Below are 23,760 nucleotides of genomic sequence, written 5' to 3'. Positions count from 1 at the left end.
ATACCTCAACTCCGTTTACCCCCTTTAGCTTTATATCTTGCACGGCAAAAATCTGTCAGTCTTGAATCTGACTGAGGCTTTGCACAACTGAAACATCAGTTCCTTTTCACTTTTGTATTCCAATTCCCCTGAGGCCAATATTGTCTTATTTAACATTTCATACTTGTGCATTAGCTTTATGTACAAGGACACCTAAATCCTTTCCTTGTCAATAGCTTCTATGCTCTCCATTAAAATACTACATTTTTTCCTAATAAATGGGTGACCTTGCCCTTCCACTACATTGAACTCGGTCAAACATGGTTTTGCTCATTTGCGTAGTTTGTCTTTGTCCCTTTGTCACTTCTTGCTCCCATCTGCACTAACTTAGTAGCATCTGCAAACTGGTATGTAAAACTCTCTTCTTTCATTCGTCATTAATATACACAGTGAAAACCTGAGGCCCCAGTTCAGATCCTGGGGGACATCTCTTGCCATATTCTGCCAATCAGAGAAAGTTCTCTTTATTCCTTGTCTCTGTCTTCTGCCTCCCACCTAATTAGCACCTCTTGTCACACTATTACTTCCAATTTCCTATGCTTTCATTTTCGTGAATAATATCTTGTAACTCCTTACCAAATACCTTGTGGGAGTCCATAATGACACCATCGGTTAACACTCCCTTATCTGGTATTTTAGGCGATTTGGACTCTGATTTGATATCAACCCTCACCCTGTGGCTTTTAGTTAGATAACTGATTATGTAACATTATGAACTAGGGTTAAAAGAAGTGTATTTTGTTGATATTTATCCTAAGAGTAAATTAATGCATTAATCAAATGCATTTTAAGGTTGTTTTACATTATGCATGTGTGTGCATGCTTACAGTGACGTGCACCAGATTACCATTTCTCAATCTTGTATTTGCTGTGTCAGTGGTTATATTGACAAGAAGGAAGGCTGAACTGAAAAAATAATGCCTTTTTATGTTGATACATCAAGGTTATGTTGCATCTTGGCTTATGAAACACACTTGTGTGATTTCCTATTCCAATGAACAATATCCAGTATACATTATCATTGGGACTGTGGTTGTTATAATTAAATTATAACCAAACTCAAGAAATTGAAGCACATAGCGATATGCTAAATTGTTCCTTTTATCCAAATTTTACAAATTACTATAACGTTGAATTCTGTTCTTTCCGAGAACCTAAGAATAATCAGTAATGTTTGTAGGTCGTTCTATCTATTGTAATACATCAGTCTTGTTCCTAGTTAAGTATTTAGCGGTCTGTGGAAAGACATTTAATGAGCAGTACTGTATGGGTAATTTTAAAGTAATTCAGTTTGGTTATGGATGGTCTTTATTCTCTGGGTCTTCCCCTTTGTGTTTACTTGTAGCAAATGAAGTAGTTTTTGCATTTGGAAATGGTTTTAAATGGCTTGTACAGTTTAAATTGCTCTTAAGCTACTCATTGTATAATTTCACAATGGTTTTGAGAACAAAATCTTTTCAAATTCATGTATTATGGAGTAGCAGAACTGTGATCCTAGGAAAATCTTGGCTGTTGTGGTTTTCGCGACCAATTCTAATGAAACTAGAAAGTGAAATGCTGATGTTTTCCTGTTTGCTGAAAAATATTTTTTGATCCATATGTTCAATCTAAATCTGCAGAGGACTACACTGCTTTTACACCTCTTGTGCTTATTCACTTAAACTTGTTAATCTGTTTTAAGCCTGCTCCAGATGTTTTTCAGTGTGCAAAATGAGAAAAAGGATATATATTAAAGGGAATGACCATGATTGTGCAGTAGGGTCAAACATTGATAGTCCATAATAAAAATGGCTTGGATTCTGACCCAAGTTAAAGGAATTATTGTTTGTCTGAAGTGAGGATTGGGCAATTTAAGCATTGTTCTGCAAAGCCAGAGTATATAAAGCCATATTTGTCTAAACTAGAACCTAGCCATCTCCACCCCAAGACACAGTTGTGACTAAAATGTTTTATTATACTATCACATAGGGGAATTGTGTCTAGGTTACATTTGGTGTAGTTTTTTGGAGTAATTAGGAGTTTGACCGGGAAACAAAACTTAACGTAGTTGTCCCAAGGTGCTTCACAGCATTATAAAACAAAATATGACAGAGTAACTATTTTAATGTGTTTTAGGAGTCCCTTGTGTTCTTTGATTTACATTCCTTGTTCTTGACACCATGTTGGCTCAGGTCATGTTTTGTACAGACATGCATGAGCATTTCCCCTGCTAATCTGTCCTTATTTCTGATAGCTAGCTATTGGTGTTTATTTTTGGGAAAAGTGTCATTTTTCAAACAAAGCACCAGAAATCTTTATTTTTAATGTTTGTTTTTCACTTGGAATTCATAGTCTTCAGTTTAATTCCAGAGTTCTGGATTACTCCTGTGTTAGCCCATCCCCCGTCCCTTTGGACAGCTATTTAATGAGAATTTAGTTCAAAAGCAAAAAGGCAGTTTTTTTAAGGAAGAACCAACCCTTTTGAATTTTGTTAGTTATTCTCTCTTTCCTGATCACTGACCCGGGGGTACCTTTAGTTTACTGGTACTGTACTTTCATTCCAGTTTAGTCATGGGAAAGCTAAAATCATATGGCGGAACTTAGTTGCCGTTTGGGCAATGTTGATTGGAATTTTTTTCTGTATTTACCAACTTTTTTGTACTTAATCAATATAATCAAATGTTTCTAATGTGACCTTTAAAGGTTGAGACCCATTAAGGCACGAGGTGAGAAAACTGCATGTGTATGTAGTTTTTTAAAAAGCAGTCAACTTCAAGCTTTGCATGATTCTACAAGAGAAACGTTAACATTTGTGAAACACCTGATTTAAACCAGGAAGTCTGTAGGGTAAAGATTTCTTCATTGATAATTGAGTAGCTTGGGGGATGGGAGGAAGGAAAGTGTCTGTTCAAAACAATCTGCTGGGAAACCTGCCAGTTTGAGCTCTTTTTTAAGTCAAATACAATGAATTGATTCTTTTGCGAATGTGACTTTTTGCGTTATACTGATAAGACATTTTATCTCGTATGTTTTTCTTCTGTCCTGATATTCTCTTTCTCTCTCTTTTTCCCCCCCCCCTCCTTCCAGTGGGCATTGACTCTATAATGGGGTATTGTTTCATGGGTGCTGCCACCCTCCTGTATTTTGTAGACAACTCAGAGAATAAGTGTTGACACTAACTTCATCCCCCTCCCTGGCAGCTGCCTGAGGCTGAACCAGACTGTTCCCAACCTTAGTGTTGTATTTGACCTTGAGATAAGGTTCCAACCACATAACCGTGCCATCACTAAGACCACCTTTTTCCACAACATCACCCATCTCCACACGTGCCTCAGCTCATCTGAAACTCATCCATGCCTTTGACACCTCTAGATTGGACAATTCCAATGCGCTGCTGGCCGACCTTCCATCTTCCACCCTCTAAACTTGAGCTCGTCCAAAATCTGTTTGTACCTTTTTTTCCCCCCATCAAGTCCTGTTCATCCATCACCATTGTGCTCTCTGACGTGCATTGGATCCTGGTTAAGAGCCTCAATTTTAAAATTCTCACCCTTGTTTTCATATCCCTGCAAGAAACAAATAACGTCTTGGGGTGTTTTGCTATTTTTAAGGGTGCTATATAATTCAAGTCATTGCTATCAGTGTTAATTGATGGGGAGTATCACAACGAAGCCCAAACCTGTCCTTGCCTGATGCGCGTGCATTTTCAGTGGGTGGTGGTGGACAGCAGTAGGGAGTGGAAATATTGGTGGATTTTATTTCCCTTCGCTGCCTTGGGAAAACTGAGCCATACTACAGAGCCTCCTACTTCTGCCCAGCTGGAACTGGCTAGCAGAGCACAGAAATCAAACTCGGGGCTTTCATTTATGGTTTAGCTACTTGTATTAACAAACTGAGCCATTGAGAGAGCTTGTGCATTTTGTTTAACACAGGCGCATTGGTAAATCCTCACCAGAGCAGGTTTGTCAGGCGAATGGATCTTAGACAGTTGGACACTTTAAAAAAGATTTCTGCTGGTCAGTATCACTAAGATATTAGTGGAGTGTAAAGGTGGATGTGAGCAATCCTCATTCAGCCTTCTGTGTTTAAAATAGGATTTCACTGAAGTAAAGTGAATGCAGGGCGGCAATTGGATCAAACTGCTCTACACAAACATCAGTAGTGCAGTCTCAATCAATGGGTGGGAATCGGAAAGTTTCCCGATCCAATCTGGAGTCAGACAGGGCTGTCCTCTCTCCCCGGTCTTGTTTGTTTGCTGTATTGAACCCTTTGCTGAGTCTATTAGGAGGGATGCGAGCATAAGAGGGGTGACAATCCCAGGCAGCGGAGGCACTCTGGTTAAAACCTCCCTGTACATCGATGATGTCGCCGTCTTCTGCTCGGATCCGCTGTCCGTGCGCAGACTGATGAGCATCTGCGACCAGTTCGAACTGGCCTCGGGAGCCAAAGTTAACCACGGCAAGAGCGAGGCCATGTTCTTTAGGAACTGGGCTGACCGATCCTTTGTCCCCTTCACAGTCAGGTCTGACTACCTGAAGGTGCTGGGGATATGGTTCGGAAGGGTCGGGGCGTGCACCAAAACCTGGGAGGAGCGAGTAGCCAAGGTACAACAAAAGTTGAGCATGTGGGGGCAGCGATCTCTCTCCATTGTGGGTAAGAACCTGGTCATCAGGTGCGAGGCGCTCACGTTGCTGTACGTGGCGCAGGTCTGGCCCATACCCTAGTCCTGTGCTGTGGCGGTCACCTGAGCCAATTTCTGCTTCATCTGGGGATCTAAAATGGACCGGGTCCGGAGGGACATGATGTTCAAACCTCTGGAGAAGGGCGGAAACAATGTACCCAACGTGGCCCTCATCCTGATGACCACCTTCGTGTGCGGCTGCATCAAGCTGTGTGTAGACCTCCAGTACGCAAATTCCAAGTGTCACTACGTGCTGAGGTTCTATCTGTCCCCGGTGTTGCGAAGGATGGGCCTGGTCACGTGGCTGCGGAACGCACCATGCAGTTGGACCGTGCCTTACCACCTATCCTTCGTGGAGCAGTTTCTGTGGGAAAACACCTTTGACCACTGATCCATCAGGCAGTGGTCTGCACGGAATGTCCTCAAGGCCCTACAGGAAAAGGCGACGGTAGATCCTGTCGGATGGTTCCCCGAGCAGACCACCAAAGTCATTTGGCGGAATACCTCATCACCAGAACTTTCAAACAAGCGCCAAGATGTAGCTTGGCTGGTGGTGAGAAGAGCCCTCCCCGTCAGATCCTTCCTGCCCGCCCGAAGTCTCGCCCCCTCCGTGCAATGCCCCCGCGGTGGCTGTGGTGGGGAAGAGACGGTTGCCCACCTCCTCTTGGGATGTGTCTTTGCAAAGCAGGTGTGGAAAGAGATGCAGTGGTTTTTGTCGAGGTTCATCCCAAGCAGCTCTGTAACACAGGAGTCTGTGCTCTACGGGCTGTTCCCAGGGACGCACACAGAGACAAACATCAACTGCTGCTGGAGGACTATCAATTCGGTGAAAGACGCCCTTTGGTCTGCCCGAAACTTGCTGGTCTTCCAGCGCAAAGAGTTGTCCACGACCGAATGTTGCAGACTGGCACGTTCCAAGGTCCAGGACTATGTGCTGAGGGACGCACTAAAGCTTGGGGCAGCCGCAGCAAAGGCTCAATGGGGAAAGACCACAGTGTAAGGTCCCCCCACCAAGCTGAACTGAGGGGCTGGATCCATGGGAAGCCCCTCGAACTGTATTGGGAAAATTTTCATTTGCTGTAAAATGTAAAAATGTAATTGGCATGACCAATGTGAAATGGAAGGGTTGTGAGGTAACTTGAAGGCAACAAAGACGTGCAGGTGATAGGTAAATTGGCCATTGTAAATTCCCCTTAGTGTAGGTAGGTGGTAGGAAATATTGGATTACTGTAGGGTTAGTGTAAATGGGTGGTTCTTGGTCGGCACAGACCCGGTGGGCCGAAGGGCCTGTTTCAGTGCTGTATCTCTAAATAAATAACTCATGATTGTAATGAAGCAAATTGACCTCCTTTGCACTGTTTGTATTTTTTGACTTGGTATCTCTCTATGACTCTATGGTGCTGTTTGAAACTGGTAATGTAATTTTTACAGATTTTTATGAATAAAGTATATTTTGGAAATAAAAAAAAGAATGCAGGGCGGCGCAGTGGTTAGCACCGCAGCCTCACAGCTTCAGCGACCCGGGTTCAGTTCTGGGTACTGGCTGTGTGGAGTTTGCAAGTTCTCCGTGACCACGTGGGTTTCCGCCGGGTGCTCCAGTTTCCTCCCACAGCCAAAGACTTGCAGGTTGATAGGTAAATTGATCATTGTAAATTGTCCCTAGTGTAGGTAGGTGGTAGGAGGATGGTGGGGATGTGGTAGGGAATATGGGGTTAATGTAGGATTAGTATAAATGGGTGGTTGTTGGTCAGCACAGACTTGGTGGGCCGAAGGGCCTGTTTCAGTGCTGTATTTCTAAATAAATAAATTTTCAAAGCTATCTTGTAAAAATACCCATCAGACTTGTGTTCTTGTCTGGAGAAAGCATTTTGAACCATCGGGGTATAAGTTATTGGTTGGAGTAATTCTGAGGTGATTTAGTAGCACAAGAAACTCTATGGCATTGCCATCTGGGTAATTTTCCCCACCCCAACTGTTGGGTGCTGACACTTTCACAATTAGTAATATACTTTACTTTATAAGCTATGCAGTTTGATGCTTTTTCAACAGAATTTTTGGTTTACTAAGGTGAGGAGAACAGGTATTAAAAACATAAAATGTCAAAGTGTTGGTAATAGCAGGACTGGCAGCATATCTGGGGAGAGAGAAAAACAGTTAACGTTACAGAGCGACGTTTCGTTGGAACTGACGAAAAGTCACCAACCTGAAACGTTAAATTTGTTTTTGATGCTGCCAGACTTGCTGAGTGGTTCCAACATTTCCTATTTTCATTTCAGATTTCCAGCATCCACAGTAATTTTCTTTTATATGATGGAAACTGGTGCCATGGAATGCTTGGCTTGGAGCACTTCTAAGTAAGTGAACTCTTACCACTTGAGTCTCTGAGTAGCAGCTCTACACCAATTTCCACTTTTTTGATACCCAAATGTGTAGCTTTCCTGAATGAGACTGAGAACTGTGGGTGATGCACAGCACCTGGAGATGGTTTACTTGGAACATTGTGCAAACCGTTTCATAATACTTGAAAAGGGACATTCAAAGTTTGGAAAAAGTACAGAGAAGAGCAAAAAAAAAATGCTAGTGTAAAGGAGAAAAACTGTGATGGATTAGAGAAGTTTTGGCTCTGCAAAGATTAAAGAACAACCTCAATGAAGTATAAAATAAATGGTGTGGATAAAGGTGAACTAGTTATATTTTTGGAGACAGTGAATTGGGTGACATGACAGAGGTAGCTGAGGAGCTGGTTGGTTTGCTGGTGAGCATTATATGTATAAAAACACATTTCTTCCCCTCCTCCCTATTCAGTCACCAGGCTGATCAGTGACAGTTAGTTGATGTGTATCTCTTACACTTACAGTGGATTAATTTTGTCTGTGAATTTATTCTTCTGACAGTCTGGTATAGGGGGCCACTTGTCCACTTTCATTTATCTGTGGGAATTGCATTATAGCTACTCTGGTCTTTAAGAACTAGAGGACCCATTCCTCTAGTTTGCAGCATTTCCAAGTCTCAATGTTTCCAGCCATTAATGACTAATGCAGTGGTTTTCCCATAGCCACCTCTTACTGTTGTCTCATTTTTCTTTGAGAAATACTACAGAATTCACTAGTCTACAAATTTCTTTTGATGTATTGCTTTCATTTGCCAAGTTTTTCTTATGTGCAGATGAGAGTCAGTCATTTATGGCATGTAAGTGACCTAAGAATGTTTGGCTTTCACTCTGGATTGATATTTTAGTTCTTTACTTTGCTAGTAAATAATAAATTGGAATTGTTCTTGTGGTTGGGGGAGGGGGGAGAGGTGTGGGGAAGCAAGAGGGAGAAGCACAAAGTTAAGATATGATCCCAATGCTGCATACTCTGGGAAGATATCTTGGAATTGTGGGTTAAGGAAAAGAATGTGTTTTTATGATGTGTTGTATTCTGTGGAGGATGCTTTTGAAGTCAGTCTGAATTCAGCCTTTCTTGTCTCATTGGAAAGCTAGAGTGAAGGAAGCCAATAAAATGACATTGGGTTGCTCGTGGATGAGTGTACAGCTAGTTATTTAGTTAGTTGTACTTGAAACAACGGTTGTAGTTGGGTGTGCTTCTGACATTTAAAAAAACCTGTTTGAACTTCAACAATTCATAGTGACATTTGAGGTTAGTTTTGATCATGATTGAATACCATTCTGACCATCGCGGTTTAGACTTGAAGACGAATGAGTGGCTCCATGTTGGCTACTGGGGGTTCCTCAGCACTTACAAAATTATGAATCAGTGTCTTAAGGAGAAGAGGGGTGAAAATAAGACCATGGTTGTGGTAGTGTTGGCGGGTTGCTGGGGTGGTGGTAGTGAAAGAGGCTGTAGCTGGAAACTCAGTAGTAGGGAGAAGGGAATGACAAAGGTGCTGTGAAGTACAGGCTAAAGTTAGCTTTGATTGTTGGCCATATTTCTGTATGCATCCGAAAGCTGCAGTATTACCACTCGAGTATGTGATGTCTTGGTTGAATGCAAGTGTTATGCAGGATTATTTTACTTTTGGAGCTTGAGTCTTTAATAAAGGGCAGCCAGGATTGTATCAGGCTATGCCTTGTCAAGTGCCAAAGGGAGGAGTAAGCAGAATCTGCTGTGCAGGTGCCACTTCCCCCATGCAAATTTTTCTGTATATATCATCTGGTCTGAACCAATTCTGCATAGAAGAACTATCACTTTAAGGGCAAAAAGCTTCTGAATGAGTCAGCTGTGAACGTGGGTGGGTAGGCAAGTAACTTAATGCAATTAATACTGACAATGAAGAAGTTAGGGCAGATTGACAATAGCAATTTGAGGTGTACAAAATTGAGGGGCCTAGATAGAGTAGACAGGAAGGATCTGTTTACCTTAGCGGAGAGGTCAATTACCAGGAGGCACAGATTTAAGGTGATTGGTAGAAGAATTAGAGGGGACGTGAGGAAAAAACATTTTCACCCAAAGGGTGGTGGGTGTCTGGAATTCACTGCCTAGATCCGTGGTGAAGGCAGAAACCCTCAACTCATTTAAAAGGTGCCTGGACATGCATCTGAAGTGTTGTAACCTGCAAGGCTACAGACCAGATGCTGGAAGGTGGGATTAGATTGGGTGGCTAGTTTATTTCAACCGCGCAGACATGAAGAGCTGAATGGCCTCCTTCTGTGCCGTAACATTTCTATGCTTTCTATAAAAGTATAAATGTAGGTAGATGTGGACTTTTTTGCTGTGTTCATATCAGCGTGTCCAGAAATCAACTGCATAATTGCCAACATTCGACACATTTTCTATCTGTTTACTGTTTCCATGTGCATTTAACTCACCTGATTTTTTAGAAGAGTTTATGCTGCCTAGGAAAATTTCAATTGTTGACTGGGGTGGGATGATGCCATAGTTGAACACACTGCCCTTTGAATTCTGGAATGTCACTTCAGAGCCTGACTGCATTTCTGGGATGAGTCTGACTATGGTTGTGAAGGTCCTTCATGAAATGTAGACAAACAAACTTGGAATACTTGATGCTTCCACCGAATGCCTAAAGTGGCGCTGGTATCACTTAAGCTGGTGAACTCAATTTTTCATTTAAAAAAAAACTCTTTAGGGCTCCTTCACAACTTAGTATATTTATTGTGTGAGTGGCTGAACTATACAGTGCCGGAATTTTTCAGATTCTCAATCCAGCTTGTACTGAAATAGCCAACTCAGTCAAAGATATGGATGCTATACTCGCTTTTCTTGCCCTGGTGTTAAGGAAGGGAAGAGTGGACTGAGTTTTTGCTCCTGATCAAGAACCAGTAACCCCTGCTTAAAGTGTGTAAGGATACCAGTTGAGGACAGTGTCTGACTCTTTTGAGGCAGAGTGCATATAATGTCAGATTTACTTTTCCATGTATCCTGTTTTTACCTATTTGAGTTGATCTATAGATTAAAGGGAAGACTGTGCCAGGTTGGAATAATTTGTGACTGTGTTTATACTTTCATTTGAAACTCTTTATTAAGCCACCCTATCTTGAGAAAATGATTATAATCTGTTGTGGTAGCATTTATAGTTTCATAAGTTACGCACAAGGAGAGTTTGGCAGAGAGGGTCTAATTTGTGATACTCTTTATCAAATTTGCTATGCCTTCAAAAGAATGAGTTTCTCTGTATAAGACTGTATATTTACCATATAAAAATTTGTAAATAAATGAGGCCACCATTGCAAGCTATTTAAATTCTCTACTTCATATTGACTAGCATTCAAAATACTTCATTTTCATTTGTGTGTTTGTACCGCTTGTTGTTTCATTCTACAGTGTAGTTTTTAATGTGATATCTAAATGGCAATTGTTCTTCCCCGTTCCCATTTCCTGCTGCTAATTTTACATTTCTATTTTACTGTGTTTTTACTGTTTGCAACTCCATTTTGAATCTGAGCTGAGTTTGATACCTTATTACTCTCCACTGCAAGGACCGCCTACCTCCACCTCCAGAGCATCTGCTTCAGCCCATCTGCCAGTAAAACCCTCATCCTTGCCTTTTTTCACTTCCGGACTCGACTATTTCAATGCTGTCCTGTCCAGTTTCCCATCAAGCACATACATTTGCTCATCCAGCGCTCTGCAGCTCATATTCTAACCTGCACCAAGACCTGCTCACTCCTTTCCTCGTCCTCATTGAGTGACATTGGCTCCTGGTCCCTGATACTTCAGATTTAAAATTTTCATCCTTTGTTCATGATGCTTTCTGGCCTTGCCTCATTTTTCGCACCCAAATTCTCTTCCCTGACCCCCACCAAACCCCTGCCATCTCTAATCCACTCCAGTGACCCGCCCTCACCCTTCCCTGCCTTTCAGATGTCAGTGTTGAGTTCTTTCTGTAAGCCTCTGTCCTCCTTTGAGGTTTTCCTTAAAACTGACCTCTTTGACCAAGCTTTTGCTCACCCCAGCTAATATTGTCTCCTATTTCTTGGCACTATTTTTGTCTGTATTACCCAGTTAATTTTAGTCCAAGTATGCAGTGCTTTTTCCTCAACTGAAGATTCCCCCACACTGTGGTTGACAGGACCCATGACCACGTTTGGCCCATTTCCTGCATTTCTGCCCTCACCCCTTCCCCTCCCTCCCAGAACTGCGACAGGGTTCCCCTTATCATTTTTCTCCCCAACCGCCTCCACATCCAAAGGATCATCCTCCGCCATTTCCATCACCTCTGTGATGCCACCACCAAACACATCATCTCCTCGCCTCCCCTGTCAGCATTCCAAAGGGACTGTTCCCTCCACGACACCCTGCTCCACTCCCACATCACCCCCGACACTTCGTCCCTTTCCCACATCACCTTCCCATGCAATCGCAGGAGGTGCAATACCTGCCCTTTTACCTCCTCTCTCCTCACCAGCAAAGGCCCCCAAACACTCCTTTCAGGTGAAGCAGCAATTTACTTGTACTACTTTCAATTTAGTATACTGTATTCGCAGCTCACAATGCGGTCTCCTACATTGGGGAGACCCAATGCAGATTGGGTGACTGCTTTGCAGAACATCTCCGCTCAGGCCACGAGCATGATCCTGAGATTCCGGTTGCTTGCCATTTTAATTCACCACCTTGTTCTCACGCCCAGATTTCAGTCCAGGGCTTGCTGCAGTGTTCCAGTGAACGTCAACGCAAGCTCGAGGATCAGCACCTCATCTTCCGATTAGGCACTCTGCAGCCTTCTGGACTTAATATTGAGTTTAATAATTTCAGACCATGAACCCCATTATATTTTGTTTATTTTAAAAAATATTCTAAATTTTTTTTTACCATGTGCTAGTCTTATTTTATTTTCCTGTTTTTGCTTTCGTGCAGAGCTGTTCATTATTCTGCCATTAGCGCGCTGTCTGGACTCATGTTTTGTCTTTCGCTACAACTGTTTAGCTCTCCATTTGCATTATGTTGCATGACATCTGTCATGTAATCTCCTGCCTCTCTGTCCTATCAGAGTCCTTCCTTGTTCTTCTCTGCACCCCATCCCCTGCCTCCCCACTTGCTCAAAGACTGTTAAATTTCTAACTTTTGCCAGTTCTGATGAAGAGTCACAGACCTGAAACTTTAATTCTGTTTCTCTCTACACAGATGCTGCCAGACTTCAGTATTGCTGGCACGTTATGTTCTCATTGCAGTGCTGTGAAGCAGCTTTGGGTTTTTCTTTAAATGCCAGCTATTTTAAATCTGCAGTGTCACAGGCTATTTTAAATCACTGCATACTTGGACTAACCTTAACTGTGACATGCATTTCTAGTTTTCTGTGCAAGTGTATATGGCCAGTTAAACATCTTTGGTTAGTGGTTTAATATGTTCACTGGAGTAAGGAAAGAGAATTGTCAAGAGAATTGTACTAGCCTACTTTCACTTAAACTTTAGCAATCTGTTGGTGAGGCATATAAGCAGAGGCACTATATGGTGACTGAATAAAGTCACTTTGTGTTTTTGAAATGCTAGTATTTTTAATTGGTGGTCTGTGATTCTGTCTGTTTATAATTAGGCCTGTTTTACTGTGTTTGAAGTTCAGTTCCATTCTTTGTCAGTGGGATTATGGAGTTTCTGCTGCTGTGTTGGGTTGCACATTTTGCATTTCCATCTACTTTTCTATGAACATGGGTGGATTTGCTCACCCATGGTGGTGGTATCAGTGGGCAGGATGACCCAGGAAAAGCAGGTAAGGGTTTTTTTCTTGGGTGTTTAATCTATGAAAGGAAAAGGAAGTCTAGGAGTAGTTTTGGTTTAAAATACTCATTTCCAATGTCAAACAAATGGAAATCTATTTTTTTTTCTTGTCTGAAGAAAACCTGCTGCGATTTGGGTTGGTCACATCCATTGCTGCTCTTTGGCTCCATTTAAATGTGGGTAGGAATTTGGTATGGTTTTAGTTTAGAGATACAGCACTAAAACAGGCCCTTCGGCCCACCGAGTCTGTGCCAACCATCAACCACCCATTTATACTAATCCTACACTAATCCCATATTCCTACCACATCCCCACCTGTCCCTATATTTCCCTATACTAGGGGCAATTTATAATGGCCAATTTACCTACCAACCTGCAAGTCTTTTGGCTTATGGGAGGAAACCGGAGCACCCGGAGAAAACCCACGCAGACACAGGGAGAACTTGCAAACTCCACACAGGCAGTACCCAGAATTGAACCCGGGTCGCTGGAGCTGTGAGGCTGCGGTGCTAACCACTGCGCCACTGTGCTGCCCAATCTTGAGTTGATCTGGAGTCACTAATCTTGTCAACACATTATTTTACATAAAGTTGCTTGCTCAACTGGTAGTATTGGGGGGTTCTTCCTGTGGATTCGTATCAAAATAGTGATTGTAGATGGATTAACTGGGAGGGAAATTAAATTGAAATTTTTTTGACAATTGGGCATTAAATGATATTGAGGCAGACATTGGTGTAGCTGTCTGAACAGGTCATACTCCCTTTTGCCATGCCTTTCAGTTTGTCTAAACTGTGTAAAGTGTAAATGTTAGAAATAAATGTAGTACAGAAAGTTACTTGAATAACATTTGTAGTGACTATGGTATAATGCCTTTCCAGTGCACCCATTTAGTCTTAAAGCAATTGAAATACTACCTCAGAAAATGGTTAAGATTTTAGCTGCATTTGATGTTAAAGGCTGCTTAATGGCTGAGCAAAAATAAATAATTCTGATGTTCTGAAACACTTGTGGCTTTGGATAAATTGTGTTTCTAGCCCAAAATAAGGTAGTATAAAAAGTGATTATACTGGAGTCTTTTATCCAATGTTGCACTGTATCCATTCAAGTGCTGTCCTTGAAAAAGATGAAAAAATATTGAAGCTGTGTCTAGTGTAAAATGTTTTGTTGCAGCAGATAGTTTTTAAAACTAGATCTGCACCCCCATGTAATATTGGTCAATTGTATTAGGAATCTTTCTTGCCACGAAGTAAAACTGCTGTGCAACTTTGAACATTACAGCAATGGTTTTGTGTAGAAATCTCTTGTGCTACTGAGCTTTCACACAGGAGTTTGAAACTCTTGTTTTTCAATTGCAACAGTAAAATAGTTCTTAACATATGGTTTTGTAGTTTTAGACATTTCTATTCAATCTACTGTTACTCCTCAGTTGGCATTACTTGGCTATGCACTAGCCATGATTTCTCTACCTCTTCCCAGTTTTCTGCCACCTCAAAAGATATTTTCACAGGTGTGGGATGGCTACACCTGAAAAATAATTAGGTATGACCGTGCCTACTGACCTAGCAGAGATCAGCTGATGTCTGCAGTCTGGAAATCAAACCTGGGACGACCATATCTCTCTAGCTTATTACTACATGGCGGAGTCTTTGCTAGACGATTTGAGAAATATAGGTTACTTTTGTTTTGGCTCGATAGTGTTCTTGCTTGTGAGTCAGGACGTTGAGTTTAAGCCTTGCTCCAGGACTTGAGCATTTAATTTAGTCGGGCACATAATGCATTTCTGAAGGAGTGCTGTGTTGTTGTAAGGTTCAGTGTTAGAGATGACATTAAACAAGGGTCACTGACCCGAAACGTTAACTCTGCTTCTCTTTCCACAGATGCTGCCAGACCTGCTGAGTGAATCCAGCATTTCTTGTTTTTGTTTCAGATTTCCAGCATCCGCAGTATTTTGCTTTTATTAAACAAAGGCCTGTCTACCCACCTTCCTATTCAGGTGGACGGAAAAGAATTCATGGCATTATTCTTAGAGCAGGGAGGTTATCCCATGGCCTTGGTCAACATTGTTCCTCAGCCAACACCTAAAACAGATTAGCTGGTCACTATCTTATTTGCTAATTGTGGGACCTCAATAAAACAGTGGCTGTGCTGCAAAAGTAATTCATTGAATATGAAGTGATTTGGGATGTCCTGATGGTGTGACCATTACTCCTTTTTCTCATAGCTCTTCCTGCGTAAAATGAATTTTGTACAGACTGCCGTAGTGGAATGTTTATTTTTAGTTGTCTCAATTTTGATTCTTTTAAGACGAGATTTATGTTGATGGCGTGCAGTGGTGTATAATACAGAATGAATTGGCCTAGTCACATTTCATGGGAGTAGTTGTCTGTGCAGAGTAAGTAATTTCCATAGTGCTAATTTTTTATCCTGTGTAGAGTAGTATAGTGGGAGACTAAGTACGACTTCCACTAAATGTGCAAATGAATTAAACGTACTTGAGACAAATGTAAAAACATTATTGAAATGAAAAAGGATGAGTTAGTTGCCTCTGGCTTATGAATTGCAGCCACTGTCAGACCCTATCTGTTCTTGGATTCTCCCATCTCATCTCTTAACAGCCCATCTGGCCTCTGGATTTATTCACCTACAAAAATCTTGTTTGTTTTGAAATTATCCATAGGCTCAGTGCATTGGGTAGCATATTTGGAAAACTACTGAATATAGATAAAACAGTTCCCTCTTAGCTTGTGTTTAGTGACAATTCCATTTTGAATGTAAGTCTCATTTTAAGAAATGTACTAGATTTTAAAAAAAACCTTGCAGTTTCCAGTAAAGAGAAAAATTTGTTATGGTATTTTCAAACTTAGCATTACTAATTTTATTCCGCGACCTTGAATTGTCTGCTTCTGGTATTACATCCACTGTTGTATTGCCACATAATGTAATAGACTTTTTAAAACTGCCGCACAATTGCTCTCAATCATTGTCCCATCTTTAGACGGATCTTTTCCCCCAGCAGCTTTGATGGGAATGCAGTTTATTTTTATTTCCCGATTTCCATAAATTGATAAATAAAATCAACTATAATAAAATGTCTAAAATACTTGAAAAAGATGAATGCTACATTTTTATGGAAAAAGATTTCAATTTAAGACATGACAATTTTGGAGAACAATTGGAGAGAAATTTTATTGTATGAAATTTACATGGATAGAAAGTGGAATTCTGATTTCCATTGCCTGCTTCATCCTCTGGTATTGTTTTGCAGCAGCTGCTGACATATCCTGGAAAGGATCGGGTGTCACTGAGAATTTATTGTGTTTTCACGACTGTACCCGCACTTCACAGGCCATTCCTAATAAATCGGGGCAAAGGTGTAGTTGCAGTCAGACTTAATCGATGCTGATCAGAATAGTGTTTTTAAAAGGACGTAATGGTCTTAGAAAAACAGGCAGTTATCTTCAAACTGTTGACTTGTGTTTGATATGTTCTATTAAGGTTTGTTCTGGAAGGGTTATGAGAAGTTAAACATGTTTTGAGTTCTTTTCTCTACTTTTTTTTTCCTACCCCAACTGCAAGGTAAAGATTTACGTTCTTGTTTAGATTTCTTATGGGGAAGAAATAAAGCTATCCTAACATTGAAAAAGTAAAGACCTATTTTTAAAAAATAGGTGGATACTTTTAATGTTTTCAAAATGCAAGATTGAAAGAAACCCTTCTGTTTTAAATGTTAAAACAATCAAAAATAACTTTAAATATACCTAGAAAATGGTGGCACTTGTAAATTAAAAATTCCTAATACCCTGTTGGCAAATCCCTTTTATCCCCTTTTTACTTCATCTACTTATTCAATCTAATCTTTTGGGGCGGCGCAGTGGTTAGCACCGCAGCCTCACAGCTCCAGTGACCCGGGTTTGCTTCTGGGTACTGCCTGTGCGGAGTTTGCAAGTTCTCCCTGTGACCACGTGGGTTTCCGCCGGGTGCTTCGGTTTCCTCCCACAGCCAAAGACTTGCAGGTTGATAGGTACATTGGCCATTGTAAATTGCCCCTAGTGTAGGTAGGTGGTAGGGGAATTGAGGGGATGTGGTAGGAATATGAGATTAATGTAGGATTAGTATAAATGGGTGGTTGATGGTCGGCACAGACTCGCTGGGCTGAAGGGCCTGTTTCAGTGCTGTATCTCTAAATACAAAATATTAACTATGAACGTTCTGCTGCTAACCCTGGAAGTAAATTTCAGAGCCTCACAACTGTTAGGTTTCTTCTTTTAATCTCAAATTAACTCCTCCTTCCATTCTATAATATATAGCTTTTATATTCAATACCCCTCTCGAGAACCTAGAATTCTGTAACAACTTAACAGCTATATCAACCCGAGTTATTGTCTTTTAATGTCCTGTGAACCTGTACCCCCAAATCCACAGCTCCAATGTCCATGTTCAAATAAGTTTCAGAGCAACTGTGTATGTTACCAGTTCAAGAGAGAGCCAAAAACTTCTAATGTTTTAATGAGTTGGGCAGTGAACTCGGGGTTAGTGCATATTTTAGCTAAATATTTGATATTGGAATAAACTATTGCCGTAATGAGGCTATTCAGGCATCACATATTACTGTCTACTACCTTAAATTCCAAACAATGCACCTGAAACAATTAAACAGGCAAATCTTTTTGTTCTCCCCTTTGTGTTTTATTCATTTTACTTCAATTCTGCTTGCTTTCTAACTGATGTGCTCATCTCAATTTTAACCTTTAACTTCAATGTTCTTTTTAAAGCTTTTGTGTGTCTTGGCCCTGTTGTTCATTTTGGAGCAACTTTATTTAAAAGGCTGATTTTTCTCTGAAGGTTGATATAGTTTCATCATAGAAATGACAATATTGGAAGTAAACATTGCATGCAAATTGGGGTTTGCTGGCATCGAATTAACTCCGAGCACAAAAGCTACAAACTTAACCGTGGCTCTTAAAAGGCACACATTTGTTGCTGCATAGATAGCTATTTTCAGAATTGATTTCTCCTATGGTGGTGAGAGCAGTGGCTGGATTATAAATGATTGGACTCGATAGTTATTCATATTTCTTTGTATTTTAGTTTGTCTCTGTTACTCCTTTGATAGTGCACGTGCCTTTTACCTGTGGGTTGTCAGTTTTTCACTAAGGAGCTAGGGGCACAGTTTATTCAGATCTCTTCACAAAAGTAGAGAAATCCCATGATCATTATGGGTTAAGTGGTTACATTTTGCTGAGCAAGCGGTCATTTGGTTTTCATTAGTGGTAATCTCCATTAGTATTAGACAGAGGCAGATAGCATGTTATGACAATTACTTTTGTACCAGACCATGTGCTGTGCTAATGTTTCTAGTTTTTATATATATTTGACCCATTTCGAGCAAAGTGATGGCCTTCAGCGCAATCAGTTTGTTCACACTTGCAGTAGCACCTTGGCAAAATTCAGCAGAGCTGATCTTTACATTTGATTTGGGGTTTGCCTTTTGCATGTATTTCTGTTTACGTATATAAATATTCTTGTAGAAAGACCAATTTTTATTTCCCAGCATGTGTTCAGAAATTTGCCTACATAATGGCCTTCAGTCTACTTCAAAACTCCTAGGTGAAATTCATTGAAATGTTTTTCAAACATTGTTTGATAAATGCTTTTATCCAACTTACCGTAGTCATTGTCTGTTTCACATAATCTTGGTAGTTTTTTATTGTCATGCCAGTGCTGGCTCCTATCTGCTCTTATTTTCTTGCATTAGCGAAACACAAAATCTGACTGCTTCCTAATCGGTCTGGAAACAGACCAGTCACATTGACAAAATGATAAGCTATTTATAGCCAAAGTAGGTGTATGGAGTCCTTGGAGGAATGCAATAAATTAGCCTAATTTTTAATCATCTATTTGCGATACCTTACAGAATTCATAGCACGACAGATGCTTTTCTGTAGGTGACGAGTTCTCTATGAGCAAAAATGTAAATGGCTTAATCTGGAATTAATCAGCTTGCCCACGAAATATGTCATGGAGCACTAGCGTTAGATATGGCGAGTGATTGGAGTAGGCCTGCATTTCTCTCAACTCTACCTACTGAAAAGAAATGTAAAATTTAGCTGTGAATGGGTCATGTGTTCAGAATTAACATTCTAATTTCTAAAGTATTATATTTCGAGTGACTTGGAAGATTCCATTTGTGTTCATCATTTCCCTTTAAATGGTATTTTAACTTAACACTTTTCATGGAATAAAATGTTCAGCTGTAAGTTATTTCCAGTTTATCTTTTTAGCTGGTTCTTTCAGACTCTTTCTGACATCTAGTAGCTTGGCTCAATTTTTTGCTGAGTCTAAAGAAATCATGGAAGAACATGCACTGCTCCAAGATGCCTGCTCTGAAGTACAGAAATTAAGTGTGGAGGTAGAGCTGGCTATTTGTGTCTGCCATAACAGTACACGTGCATGAATGAAATTGCACTTTAGGCATAGTATTTGATAGATTCTTGTTAAATTTGTAGGTGTGCGCACAATCTGGACCTGTCATTTTATAGTTATCAGTCAAATTCCAAGTCTATATTTCTAAAGTATATAGACACAGCTCCTTCAACCTGTTTTGGTTATCCAAGGTGTTTTAAGCTGGGAATGATCCATGTGATAACTTTTTCCAAAGTCTCTACCATCTACCTTGAACACAGTTTTTAAATGAAGCCAAAGCAGGATCTTGTACAAGGATAACATAGTTTGTTTTTGTTTTATAATGGGTAGAAATCGTGTGACATTGATCACAAGTCGTGGGAGTCAGTTGCCAGCATTCGCCAGAGCTGGCGGGCAGCCATAAAGACAGGGCTAAATTGTGGCGAGTCGAAGAGACTTAGTAGTTGGCAGGAAAAAAGACAGAGGCGCAAGGGGAGAGCCAACTGTGCAACAGCCCCAACAAACAAATTTCTCTGCAGCACCTGTGGAAGAGCCTGTCACTCCAGAATTGGCCTTTATAGCCACTCCAGGCGCTGCTTCACAAACCACTGACCACCTCCAGGCGCGTATCCATTGTCTCTCGAGATAAGGAGGCCCAAAAGAAAAGAAGTCCTGTGACTATAGATTCTTGGCATTGGTTGTAACTCATTAAAGAGTTGGGAACAATTATGAAACCATAACACTTTTACTTTCACCACAGGTTTCAGTTTCATTCCTTGTTGGGTGTAAGTGTGCTTGGCATTGGACATGCCCACATACATAACACTGCACTTGTCTTAAGTTGAATAACATTTGTCAAATATGTGGCCATTCCCCCAAGTGGGAAGTGGAGCTGAAAGATATGTGGAAAATATAGAAGAGTGTTGCTTAACTGAAAATGCTAATGAGGTAACCATGGTAGTGTTTTACTCGATCCAGAATTTAGTAGTGATCCTCACTTCATCAGTGCTGCCTGTGGGGAAACATCTGGACAATAATCATATTCAGTTTCAGTTGGCTAGTAAAACTATAGGTACTGAAAGTTTACAGTTAATTGCAGATTTTAAAGGGGCTGGTTCCACTAAAATGGCTGAAGATTTAAATTGGATCAATTGTTAACTTAGGATGCTACTGAAGACAAATAGTAAATCTGTTAATTTAATAAGAGGAAAAAATCTTTATCCCTAAAACCAAAAGAAGTGCTTATGGCAAGACTAAGCTAAGGTGTCTGACTAATCATGTAGGAAGGCAAATTATACTTTCATAGATTAAAGGAATGTAAATCTCAGGAACACAAAGTATGTACGCACAACTAAAACAAGTTGCTAGAAGAGCTAAAAGGTGACTGGAGAAAAGGATAGTAGATATTGCTAAAGCATATTTAACTAAACTGTCTGTCAAAGTCTGTACAGGACCAGTGAAAGATTCCTACGGACTGATCTAAATGGGCTCCCACAGGATGGTAGAGATATTAAATAATGACTGTGTCAGCTCAGAATCATCTAGATTAAAAACTGTCAGCAGGAAGTAATGCTGTATTGCAGATACTGAAGCAGCCCATGTTCAGATGCTGCAAGACCTGGACAATGGGCCAGGCTTGGGCTAATAAGTGGCAAGTAATGTTCTTGCCACACAAGTGCCAGGCAATGACCATCTCAAATAAGAGAGAATCTAACCACCTCCCCTTGATATTCAATGGCATTGCCATCGCCGACTCCCTCACTATCAACATCCTAGGGTCACTATTGACCAGAAACTGAACTGGAGTAGCCACATAAATGCTGTGGCTACAAGACAGGTCAGAGGTTGGGAATTTTGCAGCGAGTAACTCAGCTCCTGTCTCCCCAATGCCTGTCCTCCATCTACATGGCACAAGTCAGGAATGTGTTGGAATACTCTCCACTTGCCTGGATGGATGCAGCTCCAACAACACTCAAGAAGCTCAACACCATCCAGGACAAAGCCGTCTGCTTGATTGGCACCCCATCCACCCACTTAAACGTTCACTCCCTCCACCTCCGATGCACAGTGGCAGCAGTGTACCAAATACAAGAAGCACTGCAGAAACTCATCAAACTCCTTCGAAAGCACCTTCCAAACCCACGACCTCTACCACCTAGAAGGACAAGGGCATCAGATGCATGGGAGCATCACCACCTGCAAATTCCCCTCCAAGTCGCACACCATCCTGACTTGGAACTGTATTGCCATTCCTTCACTGTCGCTTGGTCAAAATCCTGGAACTCCCTTCCTAACAGCACTGTGGGTGTACCTACACCCCAAGGACTGCAGCGGTTCAAGAAGGCGGCTCACCACCACCATCTCGAGGGTAATTAGGGATGGGCATAAATGCTGGCCTAGCCAGAGATGCCTGCATCCCACAAACAAATTAAAAAAAAAATTCTATGTTAAATAGGTTAAACTGTCATAAAATTAGAAATGTTAAAATAGATTGTGCTGAAGGCTCAGATGGCATCCACCCAAGGATCCTTAAAGAGGTGAGATGTGTGCATTTGAGAGGGTTCAGAGAAGATTTGCAAGAATGGTTCTGGGGGTGAGAGGCTTCAGTTGCAAGGCTAGATTGGCAAAGCTGGATTGTTCTCTTTAGAGATTTGATGGAGTTCAAAAACATGAGCAGTCTGGACAGAGTAGATAGAGAAAATGTTCCCATTGGCAGAAGAGTTGAGAATCAGAGGGCAGTGATTTGTGATCGGCAAAAGAAGCAGAGGCAACATGAGGAAAAACTTTTTTTTTAATGAAGTGAGTGGTTAGGATCTGGAATGCACAGAGTGTATAGTGGAGACAGATTCAATCATGGCTTTCAAATGGGAATTGGACAATCACCTGGAGAGAGAGAATTTGCAGGGCTGCAAGGAAAGGGCAGGAGAGTCGAGTCTTAATGGAGAGCCAGCATGCACACAGTGGGCCGAAATAGCCTTGTGCTTTACCAGCCCCATGCCTGCATCTTTAATAGCTCATGAGTCAGGAACTGTTCCCTCAGACTGAGGATGCTCTTGTAGGTCCAATTTTCAAAAAGAGAAGGCAATACCTGAAATTATAAGCCTATTAGTTTGACCTTAATCATGGGAAGGATGCTCAATATGGTAATTTTGATGGAGTCATCAAATCCACCTAATGTGGCTTTTGGAAAAGAAAGTCATGCTTTGCTATTTTAATTTTATGAAAATGGCACCATGTTGGAGGATGATTGCCTAGTGGACATTGTCTACCTGAATTTTCGGAAAGTATTTGCATACTTGCCCGTAGGTAAGAAGTTAGCAATGGCAATGGATCTTCTTGGGCAACAGGTTACCATTGGTGTCTTTCAGGGATCAGTATGTATATGCCTTTCTTCTTTAAGGATACCTAATTTATTCTACTGCGTAATTACTGTCACTCCATATTTTGAGAATTTAACACGCAGCCTAGTTGGTCTTGTTTTTTCAGATAACTTATATGTTGTCATATTACTGGTTGAGACTCCCTTGGGTTGGACTTGTATTAAGTTTGGTTTATGGGATCAGAGCTTTAAAAAGTGATATCCACCCACCAGTCCCAGGGTGCAAAGCATGCGAAATGCAGTAATTTAGTGCCATTGATGGTCTCTTGATCCTTTCTGATGCACTTGGGCCTGTGTGGTGTGCCATCCTGTTACTGTTTTGGCTAAAAAAAAATGCACAGCTTGCAGACATAGTATTTCTCTATATTTACAAATGACATTCACTATCGGACTTTGTTCAAAGCATAACATTTTAAATCTTTCACTTTGAAAGCCATTGGGAGTTTGAAGTAGCTGTGCTCTTAACTGAAATGATTGGCTGGTGTTGGTGGTCCAAAAGTTTGCTCACCTGTTAGAGTCTCTTTACAAATTTTGAGTGTTTTAGGCTTTAGGGATGCATTTGTCTGGGCATATCTGTTAATGTATGTAATCTTAATCTGGTTCCAATCTAATCTATCTTGGTAATTGTTTTGTGTGCACTGTTCTCCATGGTTTTAGGTTTATAAATGGTGCATATTTGTGTATTTTTAGTTGAATTTTAATATGGTGTGCAGGTAACCTAAAACTGGCAATTTGGTTTCTTTGAGGTGAGTAAAAAGGGAAGACTATTGTATTTACAGTAGGAAAGTTTTGTTGAATGTGGTGCCAACAATTGGTTCTATATTAAGTGGCCAAATATTACATTAATTTTGTCTTGATATCATGTTATATAGATTTAAATGTGATTTACTTTTGTTTCCTGTTACAGGACATCACTGCATAGCATAGTGGTTAATTAGAAATGAAAAGATAAAAATTGAAAATGATGGGAATCGTAACTTGTCTGTCCTCTGCACAGATGTGACAACTTGTATTTGCAGCACTGTCCATTTTTGATATTCTAATTAGAATAGATTTCTCAAGGTTGCTAAATAAATCTGATTAAATTGCAAATGTGAAAATCTCAG

At 40.8% G+C, this 23,760-nt stretch overlaps 1 protein-coding gene across 7 annotated transcripts in view; it reads left to right on the top strand.

Annotated features, from left to right (window-relative positions):
- Nucleotides 1–23,760, top strand: part of brd4 (bromodomain containing 4) — a 218,749-nt gene that overhangs the window by 2,142 nt on the left and 192,847 nt on the right. For 2 of the 7 annotated variants that reach the window (XM_068020992.1, XM_068020989.1), the window contains exon 1: nucleotides 6,976–7,053. The exons of the other annotated variants lie outside the window; for them this stretch is intronic. The gene's annotated coding sequence lies outside the window, so the exon portion shown is untranslated. Of the gene's footprint in view, nucleotides 1–6,975; nucleotides 7,054–23,760 lie in introns of those variants that run through there. 7 annotated transcript variants of the gene reach the window in all.

This window comes from Heterodontus francisci, chromosome 43 (assembly GCF_036365525.1).
Source record: "Heterodontus francisci isolate sHetFra1 chromosome 43, sHetFra1.hap1, whole genome shotgun sequence".
NCBI lineage: Eukaryota > Metazoa > Chordata > Chondrichthyes > Heterodontiformes > Heterodontidae > Heterodontus > Heterodontus francisci.
This window is presented reverse-complemented; position numbering and strand designations above follow the sequence as displayed.